Below are 17693 nucleotides of genomic sequence, written 5' to 3' on the forward strand. Positions count from 1 at the left end.
TCAACTGATGAGCCAGTTCTTTACAGGTGTGAAGTGAAGCCTACTGTAAATGGAGGATAGTGCTTAACTTTACTCAAACTGAAGGTTCCTGGACTTTTGGTAATGTTTCTGCTTTAAGAAAAGTCTGTAAGTTAACTTAAAAAATTATTTATCAGTCACAATCAGCCGATTGCGGTGAAATTTGGCAGTAAAAGGTGACTGAAATGACACAGTACTGAAAGAATACAGGCTGGCATAACTCATAACACATATCTATGCAGATCTCTGTATTTTGTGTGACTTGAATTTGTGTGGTAAACAAAAGACACCAGAAGCAGGTATACACCAGGAGCTTCTGTGTCTTAACCACTAGGCGGTTGGTCCTCTGAGGGTGACCTACTGTATGGACAGACACTAGATTCCTTCATACAGCATTATGTTAACTGAGCCTTGATTTGAGTGGAACCTTTAAATTCATGGATCTATGAAGAATTTTCTTTTTAAGCAGTTTACAAATATATCTGGTTTTCATGGCTCAGGTGAAGTTGTGTGAAAGTTCTGTCTGGTGTCCTTCTTGGGGGAACCTACTCACTTTTGTGTCTTTTGTTCACATAACGAGCCAGTTCTTTGCAAGTGTGAAGTGAAGCCAAACTGGCTTTAGTCAGGCTAACGTGCAGGGTCGTTTACCAGGCAGGCTCAAAGAACAAGGCAGGGATTCGTTTACGGTGGTCAGAAGCAGGGTTCAGGATAACAGGACTAGACATGAATACAAGACGCTGGAAAGTGGTGGAAATCACGCAAACACGAACTAACAATCTGGCAACGACTGGTGTGTGAGGTGAGAGCTAAGTACTGAGGCTGATCACTGATTATTGACAGGTGTGTGTAATGAGGACCGGTAGTGACAGGAAAACAGCTGTGACGTGAACAAAACAGAACCCAAAACAGAGTCCTTCAAAACAAAACAGGAAGCTGGAGCAAAACATGAGTGAAAACAAAGTCCTTTAAAAAAAAAATTGGGTACAAAGCCTCAATAAGCACAGATACGCTGAGCGAGGCAGCGACTGACCTGAAAGATAAGATCATGGCGAGATTGAACAGGCAACCCCGAACCCCACTACAACGACTAAGTGAAGTACCATCAGAAAGTCTCATGGAAGATGTGAATGCAGCATTGAGAGCGATCCCTACCACAACAATCACAGAAACCAATGAGCTGATATACGCTTCAGCATCAGTGATCCTAGCGGTGCTTGGCTATAAGAGCAACCATTGGGAGCCATGAGAAACAATACCCACCATGGAAACGAAGGTTGGAGGCAAAAATCAAGGCAGCTCGGAGGGAAGTGAGCCAAATGACAGAGACCCAGAGAGGGGCAATGAAAAGATCGATGCCCAAGAGGTACAGCCAGATGCCCATACCTGAAGCACTCGAAACTGCCAAGCAAAGGCTACACGCCTTGGCCAGCCGCCTAAAGAGATACACCAGACATTACGAAGCCAGACGAATCAACCAATGTTCGCAACACAACCTGCGAAAGTGTACTCTCAATGGCAGGGTAATAACAGCAGAGCAGACCCACCAAGGCTGGAAACTGAACAGTACTGGAAAGGTATATGGGAGAGGGAGGCATCACACAACAGTGATGCACAGTGGCTGGTGGATTTGAGGGAAGACCACAGCAACCTCCCTGAACAGAATCCAGTGACTATCACAGTGGCAGACATCCAACAAAGAGTCTCAGGTATGAAAAACTGGACAGCACCTGGCCCTGACATGATCCACGCCTACTGGCTAAAGAAGCTCACTGCAATCCATGAGCGCCTGGCAGCACAAATGAACCAGCTGCTAAGGGATGGGACTCACCCTGAATGGCTAACCGAAGGGCGAACAATCCTGATAATGAAGGATCCCTCAAAGGGTACAGTCCCATCCAACTACCGGCCAATAACCTGTCTCTCCACAACATGGAAGCTCATGTCAGGCATCATCGCAGCTAAGATAAGTGGGCACATGGGTCAATACATGAGCGAAGCACAGAAGGGCATTGGTAAGGATACCAGAGGAGCCAAACACCAACTTCTGGTTGACAGAACAGTCGCCCAAGACTGCAGAGTGCGATACACCAACCTGTGCACAGCCTGGATCGACTACAAGAAAGCCTATGACTCAATGCCACACACATGGATCACTGAATGCTTGGAGCTGTACAACATCAACAGAACTCTAAGGGCCTTCATTGCAGAGGAATGAGGCTGTGGAGAACCACCCTTGAAGCCAATGGGAAGCCACTTGCCCAAGTATCCATCAAATGTGGCATATACCAAGGAGATGCACTGTCCCCACTGCTGTTCTGCATAGGTCTGAACCCCCTCAGCCAAATAATAAACAAGACTGGCTATGGATACCAACTCCGGAACGGGGCCACCATAAGTCACCTCCTCTACATGGATGACATCAAGCTGTACGCTAAGAATGATCGAGACATCGACTTGCTGATCCACACCACAAGGATCTACAGCTCAGACATCGGGATGTCATTCGGGCTCGAGAAATGTGGGAGGATGGTGACAAGAGAGGCAAGGTAACCCACACAAAAGGGGTCTCACTCCCAGAAGGAACAATAGCAGACATTGAGGACAATTACAAGTACCTTGGAATACCACAGGCGAACGGCAACCTTGAACAGGCAACAAGGAATGCATCAACAGCCAAATACCTCCAACGAGTAAGGCAAGTCCTAAGAAGCCAGCTCAATGACAAGAACAAATCCCGGGCAATAAACAGCTATGCCCTGCCAGTGATCAGATACCCTGCGGGAATAATAAGGTGGCTATAGGAAAAGATACAGTCCACAGATGTTAAGACACGAAAGCTCCTCACCATGCATGGAGGGTTCCACCCCAAATCCAGCACCCTGAGACTGTACGCTAGCCGCAAAGAAGGAGGCCGAGGACTAGTGAGCGTGAGAGCCACTATCCAGGATGAAACATCCAAGATCCATAAGTACATCAAGGATAAGGCCCCGGCAGATGACGTGCTGAGTGAATGTCTCAGGCAGTGGAGAACAGAGGATGAGATGCTGGAAGAGGGACCATCATGGGAGGACAAGCCCTTACACGGGATGTACCACCGGAACATAACTGAAGTGGCTGATCTCAACAAATCCTACCAATGGCTTGAAAGGGCCGGGCTGAAGGACAGCACAGAGGCACTCATTCTGGCTGCACAGGAGCAGGCCCTGAGCACCAGAGCCATAGAAGCCCAGATCTACCACACCAGACAAGACCCAAGGTGTAGACTGTGCAAAGAGGCCCCTGAGACGATCCAGCACATAACTGCAGGGTGTAAGATGCTGGCAGGGAAAGCATACATGGAACGCCATAACCAAGTGGCTGGCATAGTATACAGGAACATCTGCGCGGAGTATGGACTGGAAACCCCAAGATCAAAGTGGGAAACACCTCCCAAGGTGGTAGAGAACGAGCGAGCCAAGATCCTGTGGGACTTCCAGATCCAGACTAACAGAATGGTAATGGCGAACCAACCAGACATTGTGGTGGTGGACAAAGAGCAGAGGAAAGCTGTAGTGGTGGATGTGGCAATACCAAGCGATGGCAACATCAGGTAAAAGGAACATGAGAAACCAGAGAAATTCCAAGGGCTCAGAGAAGAACTGGAGAAGGCTTGGAAGGTGAAGGCCACAGTGGTGCCTGTGGTGATTGGAGCACTTGGGGCAGTGACCCCCAAACTGGAGGAGTGGCTACAACAGATCCCTGGAAAAACATCCGAAATCTCAGTCCAGAAAAGTGCAGTCCTAGGAACAGCAAGGATACTGCGCAGAACCCTCAAGCTCCCTGGCCTCTTGGAAAGTGGATGAGACCACCCGCGGAGGGTGAGAATAGAGTGAGAATAGAGTTTTTTTTAATATAACAACACACACACACACACACACACACACACACACACACACACACACACACACACACACACACACACACACACACACATATATATATATGGTGGGTTCCCCGGCGGGTTAGGTGGTCGGTGACGCGTGCAGTGATTAAGGTGGTGATTAAGTCCTTACCTTCTACTTTTAAAGCAGTGGGTGTGGTTAACACAACCTTGAACGGCCCCTCTCTGCAAGGCTGATTCCAGTGCCTTTTGAACATGCGTATGAACACCTGGTCTCCTACTTGGATGTTTCTCACATCCAGTGGTATTCTGTTCTCTCCTGTACCATTGCCCTCTTTCACCTGTTGGAGGATAAGTCTGTGGATTTTAGTCAAACCCTTTAAATAATCCTCCAGTTCTTTTTCAAGCTGGTGCAGTGTTGGTCCCTCTATCGGACCACGATACTGTGGAAGAGGCATTGGTCGGCCAGTAAGCATTTCATGAGGTGTTAGATGAGTTAGTCGGTTAGTTTGTGAGCGCATATACATTAATGCCAACTGTAATGCATCCACCCATGTCAGTTTGTTATTACTGTCTGCCATTATTTTACAGATTTTAGCTTTAAGCGCTCCATTCGCTCATTCTACTGAACCTTGTGACTGAGGGTGATAAACACATCCAAACTTCTGCTTAACTCCTAAGATGTAAAACATATCTCTTATAACTTTTGACACAAAGTGAGGACCATTATCAGAAGATATAGTATCTGGCATACCAAACCTAGGAAAGACTTCTGTACACAAGAACTTAGCTGCTGCTTTGTGGTCTGGATTGGCTGTTGGACAAGCTTCTATCCACCTGCTGAATCGACAGACCACCACAAACAGGTACCGCTTACCTCTCACTCTGTCTATCATGTCCACATAATCCATCATCAGATGTCTGAAAGAGCCTTCAGGAACTGGTATGTGAGCTATTGGGTGGGTGAAGGTTTTTCTCACATTATATTTAGGACACTGTGGGCACAAAGCCAGTTCTCTATCCACCATTGGTGCCATATATGGTGAGCACCACACAGCTTGTAATTTCTTTAACACTTGACCTCGTGAAGCTTGTGCATTTTACTTATAGCAAAAGGTAAGAGTGACAATGGCAACACAAAATGTCCCTGAATACTCCTCCATAAATCTGCATGTGGGGTGGTTGTTTTAATGGCCCCCCTTTGGACCCAGAGCCTCTTCTCTGCCTCTGGAAAAGAGTTCTGAGCTTGTATTAGTGATGCTAAGTTGGTGATGGGTATAGCATCTTCATCATTTAAAACAGGAGATTGTATTACACTTTTTGTTGCTTCTTTTGCAGCTTCATCTGCTAAGTTCTCTAGATATGAAGGTGCCATTTCTTTGATGTGCTGGACATTTCACGATAGCCAACTTTTTTGGTAGCTGCATGGCCTGAATCAATTGTGCCACAGCTTCTCCATGCACAACCTCTTTGTTTCCAGATGCAGGCATGGATGTGACACACTCCATACCCATAAGCACTATCAGTGTAGATAGTGGCTGTTTTCCTGCAGTCAGCTTACAGGCTGCAGTGAGAGCTTTTATCTCAGCAAGTTGAGCAGAACATGGCTGATGGGATTGGTTGATTATGCAAATTTTCTTGTACTTGCATAAATCTGTCTTTCTCCTGAATGCAGTCATGTGGGATTCCTTCATTTGGTAGCACCATTCTAGTTGCTGGATTTATTATGCTGCACCGTTGAATTGTTAATTTTTTTCCTGACAGTAAAACTTCATAACAGGTCCTTCTGGCCCGTGTAACTACAAATTGAGGGCTGGTTAGCATTGCATGCAATTGATGTGACGTATACAATGTCACCTGGTGTCCCGTTGTTAGAACTGATGCTTTTTTGTAACCAAACGCAGCTGCGGCCAAACCCTGATAGCAAGGCGGCAGCCCTTCTTCAATGTTATCAAGCTTGGTGTTATAGTAGGCTATCGGTTGTTTCCCTGTAGGGGAATTTTGCATCAAAACAGCACATGCATAGCCCTGTCTCTCAGCCACATAAAGATGAAATGGTTTCTTATAATCAGGATTAGCTAATGCTGGGGCAGTCTGCAGGTCTCTTTTTAGAATTTGAAATGCTCCTTCTGCTTCCTCTGTCCACACCAGAGGTGCTGAACGGTTATTTTGTCCAGCTGCACGCATAATATTTCTTAAAGCTGCTTCTATGGCATAATCACAGATCCAGGGTCTGCTGTATCCAGCCATGCCCAAGAAGGACAACATTTGTCCCACAGTCAGTGGTTTTGGAGCTTTTACAATTGCCTCCACTTGAGAGGGTGCAATGTGCCTCTTTTCGCCGCTAAGCTGTCGTCCTAAATACTCTACTGTCTGTTGACAGAACTGCAACTTGCTCTTGCTGACCTTATGACCTCCAGTTGCCAGTGCGTTCAACACTGCAACTGAATCCTTTTCACACTGTTCTTTGGTTTCTGAGCAAATCAGAATGTCATCTACATACATTAATGTGGTTGATTGAATGTCCAAATGTTGAAGATCTTGTGCTAAATAGAGGGAGAATGCACAAAGCCCTGTGGCAGCCGTTGACACGTGTATTGCTGACCCTGGTAGGTGAAGAATGAGAATTAGGATGTACAGGCACACTCAAAAATGCAGAGCAAAGATCAATTCCGGTGTACCACTTAGTTCCCGGTGGGATGTTGGACAGCAGTGTGTGGGGGTCTGGGACAATTGGGGTTTCTTCCTGTACTACTGCATTTGTTGCTCTTAAATCATGCACTAATCTATAATCATTGGTGTTTGGCTTTTTTATTGGAAAGATTGGAGTGTTACACATGCTTCTAGTCCTAATCAGTACTCCTGCCTCTACTAGTCCCTGTATTATAGGCTCTATTCCTTCTATAGCTTCTTTTTTAAGTGGATATTGTTTTTGGTATGATAATCTCATTTCTGCTTTAACTTTGAATTGGAGAGGTGAAGCTGATTTAACTAATCCTACATCTGTTTTGCTGGCTGACCACACATGTGAGGGAACCTGTTTTAATAATTCTTCATGTTCATCTGTTAGTGTCATGATTGTTTGGGTCTCATATTCTAATTGTACTTTTACTGCTATCACCTCATCAGCTTGTCTACTAATAATTTTTCTAAAGTGTTGATCTGGGGAGTGTTGAATAAACTCACAATCAGTGGGGATCCATTGTTTGACTTGTTGTGCCTCTCTTATCATTGGTCCTAACTCATGTGATTCATGTCCTTCTGCTATGAGTAGTGTGATGTGTGGTGCTAACCCAGAAACTGGAAACCATCCTTGCAGTCTCTCAGGAATCTTGACCATGGCTGCTGCTCCCTGAGGGCCTATGATGATGTCATCATATTGGATTGCTGTATTGGTGTTATTTATTAGTTCATCCCAGCATTTCCCATAATCCTATTGGCTCTGGTTGTTATCATACAGCATAGTGCAGTGGAGAGAGAGAGTTGGTTCTTGTGCCTTTTCATAGTAGTTGGTTACAAACAGCTTCCTTTCTTCCCATTCTTTTTTCACGTGTGAGTCAGGTGATGTTAGTTTCAGCCAGTAAACTAGTGCTTCTCTGATTTTTGTTTCACAGTCTTCATCTCAAGACGGTTTTATCAGTGTCATCATGGTGTTCAGCTTATCGTCTGGTATGTCAAAGGCAACCCCATCGGGGGTGCACATTATTCTTGCTTTTGAAGAGCATAATATGTCTCTTCCCAACAGATTAATTGGCGTATCTGCGGAATAGAGATGGGGCGCATAGATTGTTCTTCCAGCAACTTTTATTGGAATAGGTTCAGTTAATGGTATCACTTGTGTTTTCCCAGAGAAGCCAACAGTTCGGATCTTTGATGATGACAGGGGAAGTCCAGCTCCTTCTTTTCCTATACATGAATATGTTGCCCCTGTGTCCACCATGAAACAATGTTCAGTATCTTGTATTGTTATTTCAATGGTTGGTTCATGCTGTGGTTGCAGAGTGATGACAGGAGTAATGACTTCCCCCTTAGGCTTCTCTGGGCCTCCCTATGGCCACTGTGCTGCAGGGCCCATCCAGGGATTAGTCGGACAGTTTCTCATCATGTAACCTGGTTGCCCACATCCCCAGCACTCTCCTTGCGCTGCTCTTGGTTGCCCAGGTGGGCCTGCAAGCGGTTGTGGTTGAGTTTGGCACTGCTGGCCTGTTTGGTATTGTTGTGGGGTCTGGTACTGCATTAGTGGGGGCTCTCTCCTCCATCTTCCTCTCTGATTGGACCAGCCTCTTAGGTTCATTCTGCCTCTGCCCTGTATTGGGTACCCTTGATTTAGATGCACATGTATTGGAGGGGTTTGCTGCACCTGTGCAGCCACTGCTGGTTGATAGGATGGATGCTGTGCAGGTGGAAAAACTTGTGATACTGGCTGTGCTGCTGGTGTAGCCGGAATAACTGGGGCCTGTAATATTGTTGTATCGTTCTTAGTGTCAGGCTTTGATTCCTGTGCTGTTTCACACTTAGTCTTCTCTGCTGCTGTGGTCACTGGTGCATGCAGTTTTCTCTGTCTCTCTTCTGTTTTGTCAGCTCTCCTTTTTGAAACTGTCTGAGTCTTCCAGCCAGCATCTTGTTTTGTTCTTCCATGCTTTGTTTTTCCGCTCTGTATGTTTCCACATAGTGCACAATGTGTTCAGAGTACATCGTCCATTGCATCCTCATCAGTCCAACAACATTGTCCAGTTTCTTTCTGACCTCCTCTCCTCCTCTGGCATGGCTTTCTTTACCATTAATTTGAAGAGGGTTTTCGTTGTTTCATTTGTATTCCATTCACTTCCAGTCTCATTTTTCCACTTTCTCTGGAAGTCATATAGGAACTGTGTGAGACTCTCTCCATCTTGTAGAGTCTCTTTCTCCAGCTTAGAGGGATCCATCTTTGCAGGAAACATAGCTCTGAGAGCTTTCCATACTCCTGGTCGGTACGGTCCAAATGGTGTTGCATCATAGTCATTGTTTGAGAAAACCGTTCCTGTTCTTCCTTCTTGTAGGATTTCTTTTGTTGTCTGCTGTCCTGCTATTTGCATCAACAATGCTTTAATGTCTCCCATTGCCAAAGTTATGCCACTTGCGTTTTCCTCTAGAGCTGTAATCCATTTGTCAGCTCCATTTGTTAGGGCTGGGAGTCGGTTTACCAGTCCTGTCATGTCCATAAAGTTCCATGGCACATACCTGTTTGGCTGGTGAGGCCCTTACTGAGCAGTGGTGCCATGTAGTTGTCCGGCTCTTCACTGTCAGACCCAGGCTCTGATTCATCTGTGTCTCTGTAATACTGTAGTTTGAAAGTGTTCGGGATCGCAGTCTCATAGATTTTTGTTCCTTTTCAGGGATAGCTTGGAACTTGCCATCCATCTCAACTTTGATAAGTCCTTTTGGTTTTCTTCTTTGTTCATTATCTATTTCTTCTCGAACCACTAAACGTTGCAGCTCTTCAAGACACTAAACAGCATCTTGTGGGCTCATGGAGTGAGTTTTTTTATTTTTGATGATAATCCTATCCCATGTTGGCTTTTGATCAGCGTCGCTTATTTAGGCCTTGAAATCTTCCAGCAAGGCATCATTTTCCATTATTGCTCGTTCACACTTTCTTATTTCTTGCTGAAGTTGTGCTGCTTTTCTCTCAGCCTCTTGTTTTTTTCTGCAGGCAGATCTGGGGGCCAGCAGCAGGTCCCGGTCTCTTCGCTCACACTCTCCTGCGTTTCCTTTCTCACATGTGGGAGGACAGGAGTGGCTACTCCCATACACTCTTCTGAGCTCTTGATCTTTCTCACAGCAATTAAATATATCTCTTTCTTTGCTGTATCTTCCCTGTGCGTGCGGCAGCTGCAGCTCACATCTATCGTTTGGCTGGTGTTCAAGGTTGAGGTCGCCTCTCTGGTGCTGGCTTCCTTTCCTGCACCTGCTTTGCAGTTGTAGTAGTTTGCAGTATTTCAGCAGACTTGTGGCTTTTCTTATTACTTTACACTGATGGTGCTGTTTTGTTCTTAATTTTACGCTATTTGTGTATCTTTTTAAAGACAAATAAGATGGTCAGCACACTCTATTGTGTTCTTCAGTGTACCCAACTTTTGCACCTCAATATTATCAATTATTGTTACTATTATTATACTATATATTATACTAATTTACTTTTTACTCTTACTTTAGTTACGTATTGCTATTAATGCTTTTATTAACTACTATATATTTACCGTTGACATTTTATATTTATATAATGTTATATCATATATACAATAGTTACTATTATTATTACAATTATTATTGTTATTATTAGTGGTAGTGTAATTATTATAGTTATCATTGTATTTCTTATTATTATTTACAGTAATGTACCCTCGATTACTTCACACCACCCTTTTATATGCTTGTTACTATGGACTATTGTAATTTTTTTTGTACACATATACAAGGCCTTTTTTATGGTTTTCTGTTTTCTGTTATCTGTAGCTACTATTTCCAGCCCTGAACCAGGCGCTGTACTTCAAGGCTGAGAGGGTACGGTGGCGTGTAGTCACACTTGAGCCTTCAGGCTTCGAAGTCTGTATCACTCCTGAGAGGGCACAGTGATTTCTATTCAGACTCGCCTCTTGACACTCCTGTACGGCGCGGGTCCTAATGAGTTCTTTTTCTTATCTAAACTTCTCTACCCTTCACTGGGTTCGCATTCACACTTTGCTTCGTTATTCGTCTCTGTTCTATTTTATTCCTTCTGAACACGCTTCAAATGCTCTCAATCAATTTCTGTATTTTACAAAACACCAAATTATTCCTCCTGAACAGGCAAAACACAGCCCTAACCAAATGGCAGTCACAACATTAAACAAGCACCTCTGACACTTATCCATCACTATTCTCCATACCTTCACTTTTTACTTACTTATAACAAATTAACTTAGCATAGCACTGGGCCTCACACACTCCCATTCACACCCAGGCACACTTGGTTACACACACATAGATAAGGACGCTATGAGCGGTTAGTTAAAACGCATACAGACAAACAACATAAATTGTTAGTTGCACACAAAAACACAGCCAAACACCTACAGTATAAATGCCTGTCGATCCTGGAGTACACTGCTTGTTCTCTAAAAAATATGTTTTAATTTTTTATTTTATTTCTAGGTTTTTTCGGAAAGGCCTACACTGTCTGTTGGCCTTGGGCTGGAAGGAGCAGACAGCTCAACTGATAAATTAGATAAATAAAAGCTCACCTTAATGGTGGATTGGGACCCCTGAGCTCCGCCGTCTCTCCCCCAGTCCGCAGCCTCAGACATGGGCCGATCCTCCTGGCTGGCTCGCCAAAATGTCGTGTCTGACACTTAAGCCTTTAAATTTTGTATTCCAATCTGACTGAGCTTTTTATAAATTCACTAGGTGTAAATTATCCTTTATTGAGATGATAAAATTCTAAATATATAAATTCCAGAGATTAAATGATAAATCCCAAAAAGAAGAAAAATGAACTAAATGCACAGTAGTAAGGTTCCAGAAAATTAGTAACCTCCAACCAAAGTGGTGAAAAGATAAAACTCCCAAAGTGTGGAAAATAAACTAAATCCAAAGCAAGATCCCAAAATTAAGTCTCAGCTGCAGGGTCTCAAAAAATGACTAAGTCCAGAGCAGTAAGATCCAGGGTCGACAAAGCATTTATTCCATAGAAAAGTGACAGAAGACAAGAGAGACTGAGGATTTTTTTGTCACAACATCACCTTATATACCTGTTCCTCAGGGGGTGGGATTCAGCTGCCCGGACATTAGATCATCGTCTTGACCTTTTAGGGTGTTGTTGACCATCATTTTATTATATTTTTACCCAATCATAATCCCAAACAAACTGAAGACATTTGTTGCTCTGCCCTTTTTCTCCCAGGGCGGGGCAGCTCCCCTCCAAACCTTCATTTTCCCAAAGTCAGGTTACTCCAGGTCAGGTGCTTACAGCAGAAGCTGCACTCCTCCCCACCTGCCTTATCTAGGTCAGTAAAACACACTGTAGCTTTAAACATCTTGGTGGTACTACACTTCTGTTGCAAAACAGGGGTCTCCTCCTTACACCTTTTTGTAACATTGTCTCCTGAAATCTCAACAGTAATTACCTTTATAAACTTTATGAATTTTTACACAACAAGCCAAGATGGCCTGGCCGAAGCCAAAGTCCATTGTCGTACAAGCCACAGTCGTCACGGGACGCGTGCCTCTGTCTTGCAGTGTTTCACAGGCCCCTCCCCCTTCCTGGAGCTCTACCAACCACACAGGCCGAAACCGAGGTGTGCCAAAGGTCATGTGCCAGCCCAACCACGCGAGCTCAAAGGAGCCTATTGCTGTGTAAGCATATTGTCCTTCAACTGGAAATAAGGGGAGAGCGCAAACGCAGTCCCCCACTAGCACAAACTATGCAGTCGAGATTCACACATTTGGAGAATTCGCAGAGGTCAGACAGCCAGAGTGCAATGGCCGGGCCTCACACTGTGTGAACCACCTTCTTGATCATGGTGTCTCCCCTGCCAGGTAAGTATGCCTTGCTCTGCCAACACTCAGGGAGATTCGTTCCGGGCTGATCATGTTGACTGACGGTGCTGAAATTCAATGAGCCTATAGAACTGCACCAAGCGACCACTCACACACAAGTGTACAACTCTTGTGTACGGGTTGACAAGCATCATTTCCCCTTGCGATTCTGTTCCACATGCAGAAACACGCCTCTGCCATCACATATTGCTACATTTTCAGTACAAACACAAGCACCACAACTACTACACATCCAGTGCAGTCGCCGACAGTCTGAAGGACACGTTACAGTGACCAACCATGCTCGGGACAAGCTTTAGCTATAAGAGGCAAGAGGCCAGAGGCAGCCCCCTCTGGTGCTGCTCACTGGTCAGGGTGCTGTGCGTTGAGCTGGACAGACAATGGTGTCTGCCACGCCCCTACTCCCTGTGCATACGCGCAGGCCTTCTGCAAGGTAGCCATGCTGTGCTTCAATGAGAAACAGGCCAAAGGAGGTTGAGGCATTGACATTTCCAAGAGCGCATACTGACAACTTCCCAACAGAGATGTACTCAAATGTAGCTGTGTCACATGTTTACTGACACGCTGGAAAGTCAATATGTTCCCTCCAGTGAAATAGTAAGAACTTGACCTGTTTTGAATTTGTTCTTTAGGTGAAAGGACACAGCTTTACATAGAGATACCTTTAAGCCTCCAATTGACCCTTTTGGTAACTCACTAGCATGTTTTGTAAACCTGGGAGGCAGGAGCAGCGATGGCCAGACAGCGTTAGCTCGACACTGTCTTGTAATTTGCAACAGAATCATTCATGCCTCATTTACAGCTCACGTCATCCAAATGTCTACACGCTTAGTTAGTCTGAAAGGCCTTTCTACTGTAGTTGGCTCAAAGGTGCGGCACCACTACATCAGCTTATTTGCTGCCAGGCTAGTGGCAGCCCATCAGGCCACACAGCGGCGTGAGGAAGGTTTTTCCAACAGCTGGCTTATAAGGCACCCATCGCCACACATTTGCCGTGCTTACTTAGGCAGCACAAATGATAAGTTGGAATCGATACAGAGATGCATGGCCCCTGCGAAAGGATGACACGCAAATTCATGCAGCATTTTCACATTTTGATATGCCTTCATTCCTCCTAACGGAAGCATGACTTTTTTCAGACATAGATGTGCATGGCTTGTTTACAGATTTTAAAAGATGAACTCAGTGAGGTCAAATTTGGTGCAGACATTGTTCAATGTGTTTGCTCTGGAAGTGGTAGGTTTGTGGGTAGGACAAAGCTCAAAGTGGGAAGAAAGTGCTTGTGATCAGAGAGATCTGAGAGGGTTTGATATTACAACTCCTAAACAGAGTCATACTCAAACGTAGCTGACGCGGCAGAAAGTGCAGTCATTCCACCTAGTGACGTAGTGTTGACTTGACCCATTGGTACTGTAGCAATCCGGGGGGAGGGGGTGTACATAGTTTGGTTGACTGTTCCAGTTCGTGTTGTGTTATGTGGCTCTTTTATTTTGAAGCTCAGATAGTTGCGTGACGTCAGGTGTGCTTCCGGGGGGAAGGGACCCGGGAGAAAGAGGCGGAGTTTTTGTTCTGTGTAGTTCCGGGTGCTTGAAGACTGTGGTGAGACCTGTTGTGACCCCGCTGTTGTTATAAAGAAAATAAAGGAGTGCTGTTCACACCGAGACTCGTAACATTGGTGTCAGAAGTGGGATCTTTAACCTGTCTTGTTAGACTAGAAAGAGGAGCCATGGAAGGAGAACTGCAGGAGCTGGAGCGAGCTGTGCTGGAAAGCAGCCTGCTTCTGAATAACCTGATGCGGGCGAGGCCAACGCGGGGCGGCCGCGATCCTGACGCACCCGATGGCTCCAGTGTCCCCAGGTTTCCTCTGCATAAAACGAGCAAAGCCCGCGGTGATGAACAACCGTTACAAACAGAGACAGTCCCGGACAGCGCTGCACCGAGCCCGACACCCAAAATACCGGTCAAGCTCCCGAGGTTCAACGGGCTGACTCCCCTGGAGCCCTACCTTGCTCAGGTCCAGCTCGCAGCGCTGCACGGTGGTTGGAGCGGCAAAGACACGGCAACGCAGCTGGCCCTGGCTCTGGAGGGTCCCGCTCTGCAGGTGCTAGTTGATGTCGCACTGGAGCAACAGCAGGTGTTACCGGTGATCACCGCGGCGCTGGAGAGATGCTTCGGACAGCGGACATCAACAGAGCAGGCTCCCTTTGTCGTCGCAGTGAGGGGGAGAGTGTGGGGACGTTCGCCGCCAATCTACAACTCCACTCGCGGCGCGGCTACCCCTCATTTCCTGCCGCCGCTCGGGAAGAGCTGAGTTTGCACGCTTTCCTGCGGGGACTCACGCCGGAGCGGCTCCGCCAGCACGTCCGCCTCTCCATGCCTGGCTCTCTGGAAGAGGCGCTTCGCGAAGCGGAGCGGGCCGAGGAGGTACTGAGCCCGAGAGCATCACAGCGGAGGCTCTTGGACCAGCCATCGCTGGCGAGGGCGGCCGAGTGCAGCGGTGAGACAGAGGCGTCAGAGGAGAACGTCAGACGAGCCCAACCAGCTGCCGTTCAGGCGCGTCGACCTCGCCTGGAGGACAGCTGCTTTTTTCAGGCGAACTGGGACATTTTGCTCGTGATTGCCCCACCCCCTCACCGAAAGCTAAGGCCGGGTCACCGTCGGGAAACGGGAGCGGAGTGAGGTGGTGAGGGGACACTCACTCCAATCACACACACCCCTCTCCGGGAACTTTCACACAGTGGGTCGCTGCGAATTTGTTATAGGACTATATGTGGACTGTGTTATAGAGGTTCAGCAATGTTGGGCCCTGGTGGATACGGGGTCTACCATCTGCTTGCTGCGACGGGGGTTTCTCCCGGGGACAACCGGTCCACTCCCGGAGGGGTGGACCCCCACTACAACAGAATAAGTGACTGTTACTGGGGAAAAGACTGTGCTGCCAGGAAAACGGGCGCTGCAGGTCACTGTGAAGGAGCTAGAGGTGAGCCATGAGTTTTGGCTTGCTGACATCCGCGAGTGCATCACCGGCCTAGACCTGCTAACCCGCTGGGGTGCGTGTGTTGATGTGTCGGGGCTAGCCCTATGCTTCGGCACGGAGACCGTGCCACTTCAGTCGGGCCGGGGAGGAAGCGTCAAACCCAGGGGACGCCGGGCTGGTCGGCGCACTGAGGCCAACGCACTGAAGTTGTCTCCTCCATTAGCCAGCATCCCGACAACAGAGACCGCCAACGCTGTGAGGGCGCTGGGTCAGCGTAGCGGCGCACACCTGGGAGAGCAGCAGAGAAAGCAGCTACAGAAGTTGTTAGCGAAGTTCGTGGATATTTCTGCTGCACGTGATGAAGATTGCAACAGAACAGGGCTGGTGCAACACCACATCAACACCGGTGAGGCGCAGCCCATGCGCCTGCGACCCCACCGGCTGCCTCTCTCCAAACGCCAAGCAGCAGCAGAGCTGATTACCGCAATGGCCAAAAACGGCATCATCAAGCCGTCGGACGGCCCCTGGGCTGCCCCGGTGGTGATGGTGAGGAAGAAAGGGGGTAGCTGGCGACTCTGTGTGGACTACAGACGCCTTAACGCCGTCACTCTGAAAGACTCCTACCCACTACCCCGCATCGATGACACTCTGGATCATGTGGCGGGGTCGTGCTGGTTCAGTTCTCTAGACCTGAGGAGCGGTTACTGGCAAGTGGAGCTGGCCCCGGAAGATCGAGCCAAAACGGCTTTTACCATTGGCCAGGGACTGTGGCAGTTCCGAGTTATGCCATTTGGACTGTGTAATGCCCATGCCACCTTTGAGCGCCTCATGGAAAGGGTACGGAAGAACATTCCCCGGAGCTGCTGTGTGGTGTATCTGGACGATTTGTTAGTGCACGCCAGAGAGGGTGCGCTTGTAAACCTGCGGGAGGTCTTCACCGTTATCCGCCAGGCTGGGCTCCGGCTGAACCCAGCAAAGTGCAATCTGCTGGCCAGAGAAACGGTGTTCCTGGGGCATGAGGTCAGCGCACGTGGGGTGTCCACAGACCAGGCCAAGGTATCGGCTGTCTGGAACTGGCCACCGCCCACCACCGCTAGTGAACTGAGGAGTTTCCTGGGGCTAGCCTCCTATTACCGGAGATTCGTTCGGGGTTTTGCCACTATCGCCAGCCCACTACATCGACTGACGGAGAAGGGCAAGCGGTTCGGGTGGTCTAGCACCTGCACTACTGCCTTCCAGCAACTGAAGGCGGCCTTGGTTGATGCTCCGGTCCTGGCCCTCCCCGACCCCCAGCAGCCTTTCATCCTTGACACCGATGCCAGCAATGTGGGGGTCGGAGCCGTCCTCTCTCAAGGGGGGGAGGCAGGTGAGAGAGCGGTGGCTTTCTACAGCTGCAGTCTGAACCGAGCAGAGCGCAACTACTGTGTGACCAGGCGGGAGTTGCTGGCAGTGGTCCTGGCTGTGCGGCACTACAGACCCTACCTACCCGGTCAGGTGGCGAGGTGGCTGGAGGTGTTGCAGGAGTATGACTTCGAGATCCAACATCGGCCGGGGCGACAGCACAGCAACGCCGATGCCCTCTCCAGGCGACCCTGCGCTGCGGAGGAGTGTCGTCACTGCCAGCGTCAGGAAGAGAGGGAGCGGGCACCCGAGGCAGCCGCCGCCCGCCTTGGGGCGACAGCGCAAAGGCAGAGCAATTGTTCACTGAGGAACAGTTACGCCATCACTAAGGGGCCGACCCTGTGCTAGTAATGGCGAGAGCCTGGCTGCAAGCTCGGCAGCGTCCAGACTGGACAGCAGTGTCTGCAGAGGAGCCTGAGGTAAAGGTCCTCTATTCTCAGTGGGGTAACTTGGAGCTGCACGGCGGAGTGCTGTACCGACGGTTGCGAGCACCAGACCAAGGATCGGACAAACTACAGCTTCTGGTTCCTCGCGCCCTGCGGCCCGAGGTCCTCCAACTAGTCCATGGAACGGCAGGGGCTGGTCACTATGGCAACACCAAAACGATTCGCCATCTGAGGCAGAGGTTCTACTGGCCTGGCTGTCGTCAGGATGTGGAGCTCCACGTCCAGTGCTGTGACACCTGCACTGCTCAGAAAGGACCCTGTCAGCGCTCCAAGGGTCCGCTGCAGCAGTACTTGGTGGGGGCCCCGATGGAGAGGGTCGGGGTGGACATTTTAGGGCCATTTCATCATAACATTCAAAATGCTGCAGCCAGAGTTCTGACAGGACTTAGAAAGA

At 48.0% G+C, this 17693-nt stretch overlaps 2 non-coding genes across 2 annotated transcripts; one reads left to right on the forward strand and one right to left on the reverse strand.

The window, feature by feature from the left end:
• Positions 1–12299: 12299 nt before the first annotated feature.
• Positions 12300–12462, reverse strand: LOC114852841 (U1 spliceosomal RNA). Its single transcript, XR_003785462.1, has one exon. It is a non-coding gene; the product is annotated as a U1 spliceosomal RNA (small nuclear RNA).
• Positions 12463–13469: 1007 nt separating this feature from the next.
• LOC114852842 (U6 spliceosomal RNA) lies at positions 13470–13571 on the forward strand. The gene has a single exon (XR_003785465.1). It is a non-coding gene; the product is annotated as a U6 spliceosomal RNA (small nuclear RNA).
• Positions 13572–17693: the final 4122 nt, after the last annotated feature.

This window comes from Betta splendens, chromosome 3 (genome assembly GCF_900634795.4).
Source record: "Betta splendens chromosome 3, fBetSpl5.4, whole genome shotgun sequence".
NCBI classification, from domain to species: Eukaryota; Metazoa; Chordata; class Actinopteri; order Anabantiformes; family Osphronemidae; genus Betta; species Betta splendens.